The 7,186-nt window shown below is 34.9% G+C and overlaps 1 pseudogene; it reads left to right on the top strand.

The window, feature by feature from the left end:
• Positions 1-516: 516 nt before the first annotated feature.
• Positions 517-1,559, top strand: LOC107128758 (heterogeneous nuclear ribonucleoprotein A1-like; annotated as a pseudogene).
• The last annotated feature ends 5,627 nt before the right edge of the window (positions 1,560-7,186 follow it).

The raw sequence follows: 7,186 nt of genomic DNA, 5'->3' as shown, positions 1-7,186 counted from the left end.
GCCACACTGGGATCCAGTGACATGATCATGGCTCATATGACTTCAAACTCCTGGGTTCAAGTGATCTTCCCTCCTGAGTAGCTAGGCCTACAGATGCACACTACCACATCTGGCTAATTTTTCTTATCTTTTGTAGAGACAGAGTCTCACTATGTTGTCCAGGCTGGTCTCAAACTCCTGGCCTAAAGCAATCCTCCTGACTTGGCCTCCCAAAACACCGGCATTACAGGCATGAGCCTCTGTGCCTGGTCAGTCACCTCAGTTTTAATATTGTTTTTCTTAAGAGATAGCTAAAATATTTTCTTTAAAAGTCATCAATATATAGATTCTGAGAATGTGATGTGTGAAAACATTGCCTGTTGAAGTAGAGATAATAGCCATAGTTTTACTGAAAATCAGCACTAGTGTGAAAGAAACACTTGAAAAAAAAGTTCTAAATGAAATTTTTAATAGGAGAGAAAAAATAATCTGCAAACACACATAACTTTTTCAAATATTAAGAAATATTGCTGAGATATGTTCATCAACTTGCTCCTTTCTGACCGTGGACACCGCCAAGGAAGCATTGTTGAAGTCTCTCTTCTCCCTGCCGTCATGTCTAAGTCAGAGTCTCCTAAAGAGCCCAAACAGCTGAGGAAACTCTTCATTGGAGGGTTGAGCTTTGAAACTACTGGTGAGAGCCTGAGGAGCCATTTTGAGCAATGGGGAACGCTCACAGACTGTGTGGTAATGAGAGATCCAAACACCAAGCACGCCATGGGCTTTGGGTTTGCCACCTATGCCACTGTGGAGGAGGTGGATGCAGCCATGAATGCAAGGCCACACAAGGTGGATGGAAAGTTGTGGAACCAAAGAGAGCTGTCTCAAGAGGAGATTCTCAAAGACCAGGTGCCCATTTAACTGTGGAAAAGATATTTGTTGGTGGCATTAAAGAAGACGCTGAAGAACATCACCTAAGAGATGATTTTGAACAGCGTAGAAAAATTGAAGTGATTGAAATCATGACTGACTGAGGCAATGGCAAGGAAAGGGGCTTTGACTTTGTAACCACTGATGACCCTGATTCAGTGGATAAGACTGTCATTCAGAAATACCATACTGTGAATGGCCACAATTGTGAAGTTAGGAAAGCCCGGTCAAAGCAGGAGATGGCTTAGTGCTTCTTCCAGCCAAAGAGGTCGAAGTGGTTCTGGAAACTTTGATTGTGGTCGTGGAGGTGGTTTCGGTGGGAATGACAGCTTTGGTCATGGAGGAAACTTCAGTGGTCATGGTGGCTTTGGTGGCAGCCATGGTGGTGGTGGTGGATATGGTGGCAGTGGGGATGGCTCTAATGGATTTGGTAATGATGGAAGAAATTTTGGAGGTGGTGGAAGCTACAATGATTTTGGCAATTACAACAATCAGTCTTCAAATTTTGGACCCTGATGGGAGGAAACTTTAGAGACAGAAGCTCTGGCCCCTATGATGGTGGAGGCCAATACTTTGCCAAACCACTAAACCTAGGTAGCTATGGCAGTTCCAGTAGCAGCAGTAGCTATGGCAGTGGCAGAAGATTTTAATTAGAAAACAAAGTTTAGCAGGAGAGGAAAGCCAGAGAAGTGACAGGGAAGCTATAGGTTATAACAGTTTTGTGAACTCAGCCAAGCACAGTGGTGGCAGGGCCCAGCTGTACAGAGAAGACATGTTTTAAATAAATACTCATGTGTATGGGCAAAAACCTCGAGGACTATATTTGTGACTAATTGTATAACAGGTTATTTTAGTTTCTGTTCTGTGGAAAGTGTAAAGCATTCCAACAAAGGTTATATATGTATATGTGTACACACACACACACACACACACATATATTTGCACCCATGCTGTTGATTGCTAAATGTAATAGTCTAATCATGACACAGAATGAATGTCTTTTTTGTAATGTGCTATGTAAAGTTAGTCCACTCTGAAGCCATCTTGGTAAATTTCCTGAACAGTGTGAAGTTAGAATTCCTTCAGGGTGATGCCAGGTTCTATTTGGAATTTACACACAACCTGCTTGGGTGGAGAAGCGATTGTCTTTAGAAACCTTGGTGTAGTTGAATTGATAGTTACTGTTGTGACCTCAAGTTTACCATTAAAAGAGATTACTCAAGCAAAATCATGAAATTAATGATTATAAAAATGATTGTTGGCACATCCTATGCAATATATCTAAATTGAATAATTGTACCAGGTAAAATTATAGATGGGAATAAAGTTTGTGTATAATCCATTATCATGTGTAATCAATAAATGATTTCATTCTCTTGAAAAAAAAGAAATATTGCTTTACTATGTATGATACTATGGCTTAAATCAATTTCCTAGATTACTGAGCCTAAATGATGATAATTTTCTTCTCTATCATCATTAAAATATTTACCAAGCCTTTGCTTACATAAGGCACTTAGTAAAAGTAGGCAAAGTTAGTTAGAAAGATAATCCCTGAACACATAGAATTAATTATTAAACAAAAATTTTCCAGGCTGATATAAATAATAACTAAAATGTAGTGAGCACATACCATGTGGCAGCACTGTTCTTTCCATTTAATCTTTTATAGTTATATGCTATTATACATAAAGTCTTGTTTTTCAGATGAGGAAAGATGAGGCACGAAGAGGTTAATCTAATGCCTAAAGTAAGTAATTAGTAAGTGAAACATTTAGGATTCAAACTCAGAGCCCATAATCTTAACCATTATAGTATTCAGCCTCTGAAGAATCAACCTGACTTGATTAGATGCAGTTGGTGTTTCTAAATACTAGGTTTAAAAAATGTTTTGTGTGTGCATGTGTGAAGTTTTCTACAAGAGTATTAGCTTTAAAGAGACCACACAATATTGCTGTACGTGAAGAAATAGACAGAAACTGGAAACAAAAAATCATAAAATATGCTTTTTACTAGTTGAGGATGTAAGAGTTTAGAGAAAAGTCTATATTAGTATTTTAGAATAAATGACCTTTAAAATCATATTAATAAATGCACTTATTTTACCTCAACAGTGAAGTTTTCCCAGATTGCTACCTATTTTAAATATAACCTTTGTATTTAATTTATACTAAATGTATTATATATATTCCCCCCCCATCAGGAAGGCTTCTGATCTTTCTAAAATAGGCCATTATTTCATTTCTTTAAGAATATTTTTTTGCATTTACATCATTTTTTCTATTATTCTGTGAACAATAACAACAAAAAAATGCTTGCAGAACCTTAATGGAATAAAAATAAAATTGAGCTATCCAGACAAAAGGCTTTTATAAATTAATCACTATCATGCTTAAAAGATCAGAAAGCAATTTTCCCAAGAACAAAAACTGCCCTCTTCCCTATCATGTGATTCACACTCTGAGCTATAAATAAAAGAGACCCAGAGAGACAGAACAAGAGAGGTAATAGTAAGTGAAAACACTGTTAGCTATGAATTCTGAACTGAAAGAATAAGCAATTGACTAGTGGCTCATAGGAGTTTTTTAAACTCTTAAAAAAACTCCATAGGTTTTAGTTAAATTCATTACTTAATTTGCCATAAACCACTACAGTATATTTCTGTGGATGTATGTGTACATGCATGAAGTCAACTATTTTATGGATATTTATCCCTATGTATAGTTTTAGTTGACTGCAATCACACTTTTGGAGGTAGGCAGAACAGAAATGAGTAAGCAGATTTATATGTATGTAAGTTATAGGAATATTCTGAGATACTAAGAATTATTCTTTTTGGTTAGTTTAGTTAACTCAGAAATACAATATTTTATTATTTCTCTCTGTGATGAAATTATACTTGCTGTCTCTCATAATCTCCATCTATCCCAACCCCATACCTTTGTATCACAGAAAATTGAGGGGACTATAAAAATTAATGTATACCCTCTAGCAATATAGATGATGTTTTTTATTTTTAAATATATTAAAATGTATTACATGAAGGATCTTGGGAAGGTTAACCTGGTATTCAATGGAAAGTTGAATTGGAGTAGGGGGAGATTAGAGGGAAGAGTATCAGGTAAAGAGCTATTGCAACGGTTCAGGAAATAAGCTGATGAAGGTGTTGGTATTGGTGTTGTTGGTAAAGTTGCTTTTACATGAAAAATTGATTCTCTTCAAAGCAGAAGGATATGCATATGTAATATCAACTTAAACTGCAGCTTTGGAATGCCTCTAAAGTAAAGAGCTGTTATTTTACAGTCATATATAGGCAAAGGTGTGTAATATTAAGCATAACACAAAACTATTTTCAAATGAGGAAATGATTTTTATACAACAGCACAAGTATCACTTAGATTATAAACATTTTCTTATTTAAATAAATAATTTTTTCAAGTTTCGTTATTCAACTTTTAAATTAACATTTGTTTACTGAACATTTACCATGTGCCATGAACTAGAGTTTTCATTCACATGATAATTGTATACCTGAAAAAATGTCAGCCAATGAAAGAGAAGAAAAAGAAACTAAAGTTACTTTTCTGAAATCCTTATTAAATTCTCATTTTTTTTTAAATTTCAGGATAGGCACATTCTTACATTGTTTCTGTCTCATTGGAACTTGTGTGTAATGGTATTGCTGTCTATAAAAGCATATTATATGTGCATAATTTTAAAATAAATCTTGTGATTAATCCTTTGTCATGCATTAATCACCCATAATGTATCTGACTGTTAATCTTGAATCTCATAATCTATCAAATTTGCTTAGAGTGAGCAATACATATATTGTTATTTGCTCAAACAACTTATAAAATGAGCCCTTCTCTATATACAGGTAAAGATCAATATTAAAATTACAAAATAACAACCATCTTAGGAAAAATTTGGGGGAAATGCAAAAGTTATTTTCCAATCCAGATTAAGAAAAATTTGAGCTGTTTAGCATTTCAGTGTCAGTAAAATGGAATATTTAGAAACATTTTACTCCACAGAAAATGTGTTTAGTCTCATTTCTCAGTTGCTTTCCAATCAATTGCATTTGCTGTAGCAGAGAAATGACTAAATATTCCTAAGAAAGTGAGATATTGAGGTAAATCTGATTCATTACATCTGATGCTCTCTTGAGAAAATGTCAGCTCCCTTTCAGGTCTCTCTTTTGCTCACAGTTGAAATGATGAGGTACAAATGACCACAGAAAACTGTGGACTTTTCTAATCCAAAAGCTGAAGCAGACACTCAAATTGGGATCTTGTCAGGAGGAGGTGTGAAGTCAGGCTGTCGCAATGATGGCATCACATTCTTCGGCCACTCTCATGTGAATACTAGAGAGAATAATTATTTAGTGATAAGTGCTTCTTAATTCTAACAAATTGCTAGCTGTTTCTTGGGTAGCAAATAAAACCCAGAAAATTCTGAAATGTTACAGTTATTTAACAATTTTTGAAAAGCTTTTAATATTCGTATTTCACATATCAAACACTAACTTTATGCAGAGCTCTGATCTCTAATGTTTGGAGATGCACATCCTACTTGCATGAACAACATGTGAACAAGCTACAGAAAATATTATAATGTATAAATAAGAGCAAAATATCATGTAACAAAAACTCTAATTATCTTACTCTAATTTTTTATTTGTATTCTCTATTTTATGTTCATTAAACTGGTTTTTAACATATCAGAATATTAAGAATAAATGTATGTGAACATAAGCTATCTATGTCATTACAAATGACCATAATTCTGGCTGATAGTTAAATTTTAAAAAAAGAATCGGCAAATAAGATGACTGGTTTTCTATTTACACCGATATCATAACTTCGAGTTGTTTATTAAAAAGTTTATAATTAACTGAAGCCATTATTAGCTAGAATTATAGTCTTTACATTCACCCCAAGAGTGACTTTTCCCAAGCAAGTTTGAACTTCAGATATTTTGCATTTGATATCAGAAGTCTGTCCTCTAATAATGAAATCCTTATGTATTTAATAAATATATGCTATCCTTCTTAAGCTAAACCTTTTGTCCCTATTTACATATATGATTAACATGCATTATTTTTCTCGTTTTATTGCTGTCATTGTTATTATTGATAATGATCTTCAATTGAATTTTAACCAAAAGACATCTACAATAGCTGTAGTATTTGCATATGTGTGGAGTTACTTCTAAGATATTTAATGGGGTGAGGTGTTGACTATTGAAGTGGGCTTTCAAGAAAGTACACTTAAGGATTAAGATAAACTTTGCAGGAACATCAAAGAACATGACATGTAGCACCTATTGTTTTTGGGAAAATATTTCTCATGGCTGTAATAGTAGGCTCATGTTGAATAATGAAAAGGTTAAGTTTTTGATGGAAGGGGACAGGGAGGTGTATAACATGACCCACTTCAAATATCATACCTGAAATGGAGAGTTACAGGAAGAAAAGTGTGATTCACTTAAAAAGTCAAATAGAGAGGGAAAACTAGGACAATCCCATAAAAAACCAGCTTCTGAGTTCCAGCTTCCCATAATTTTGCCCTCACAGCCTCGAATGTCAGTTTACTTACTGTTTGGGGGTGACAACACTATGGAAAAGGATATTAAGTATTGTCAGTTGGTAGATCTGGAGAAATAGTAGGAGTTAGCACCATGGAGTGGTAAGAGCACTGTGCTGGGAGTCAGACTGGGTCCTTGGCTCGGGTCTATGACCATGTAGTATCATGACTTTGCAAAAAGTCACTTACACCCTCTGAGATTCGGTATCAAATGAACGTGGTGCACTAAGGGATTTCTAAGTTTAAATGGCATTCCAGGTTACAGACTTGGCCAAGTCTGAGATTTGAAGAAAATTTTTAGAAACGTGTCAAAAATGGCACTTTCATTTTTCTCACATAGAGACAAGTATCTCCACCCTCATTCTGCCGAGAAATGATTTACAGTGCCAGTGAACTGGCCTGTGAAATATGATTGTGAAATCATTCTGATTTTCACTTTTTCAAGGGCATTAATGATTCTGCACCCATGATGCTCATCTTAGGAGCAAGCGCTGAGGTTTGATTTGCTGCTGTATGTCATTCAGAGCACTGTTTCTCCTATATGCAGTGTTAATTATTAATAGCATAGGTATATTTGGAATGGTGCATTAAAGGACAGTAGGAAGAAAATACTGAGTGTTTGGGACAAACAGTAAGTCTGAAAACAGGAGTGGGTCTTTTTTCATTTTGCATTCTTCTGCCAGATTTAT

This window comes from Macaca fascicularis, chromosome 2 (genome assembly GCF_037993035.2).
Source record: "Macaca fascicularis isolate 582-1 chromosome 2, T2T-MFA8v1.1".
In the NCBI taxonomy this organism is placed as follows: domain Eukaryota; kingdom Metazoa; phylum Chordata; class Mammalia; order Primates; family Cercopithecidae; genus Macaca; species Macaca fascicularis.
Note: the sequence above shows the minus strand (reverse complement) of the source record. Positions and strands in the feature narration are given on the sequence as shown.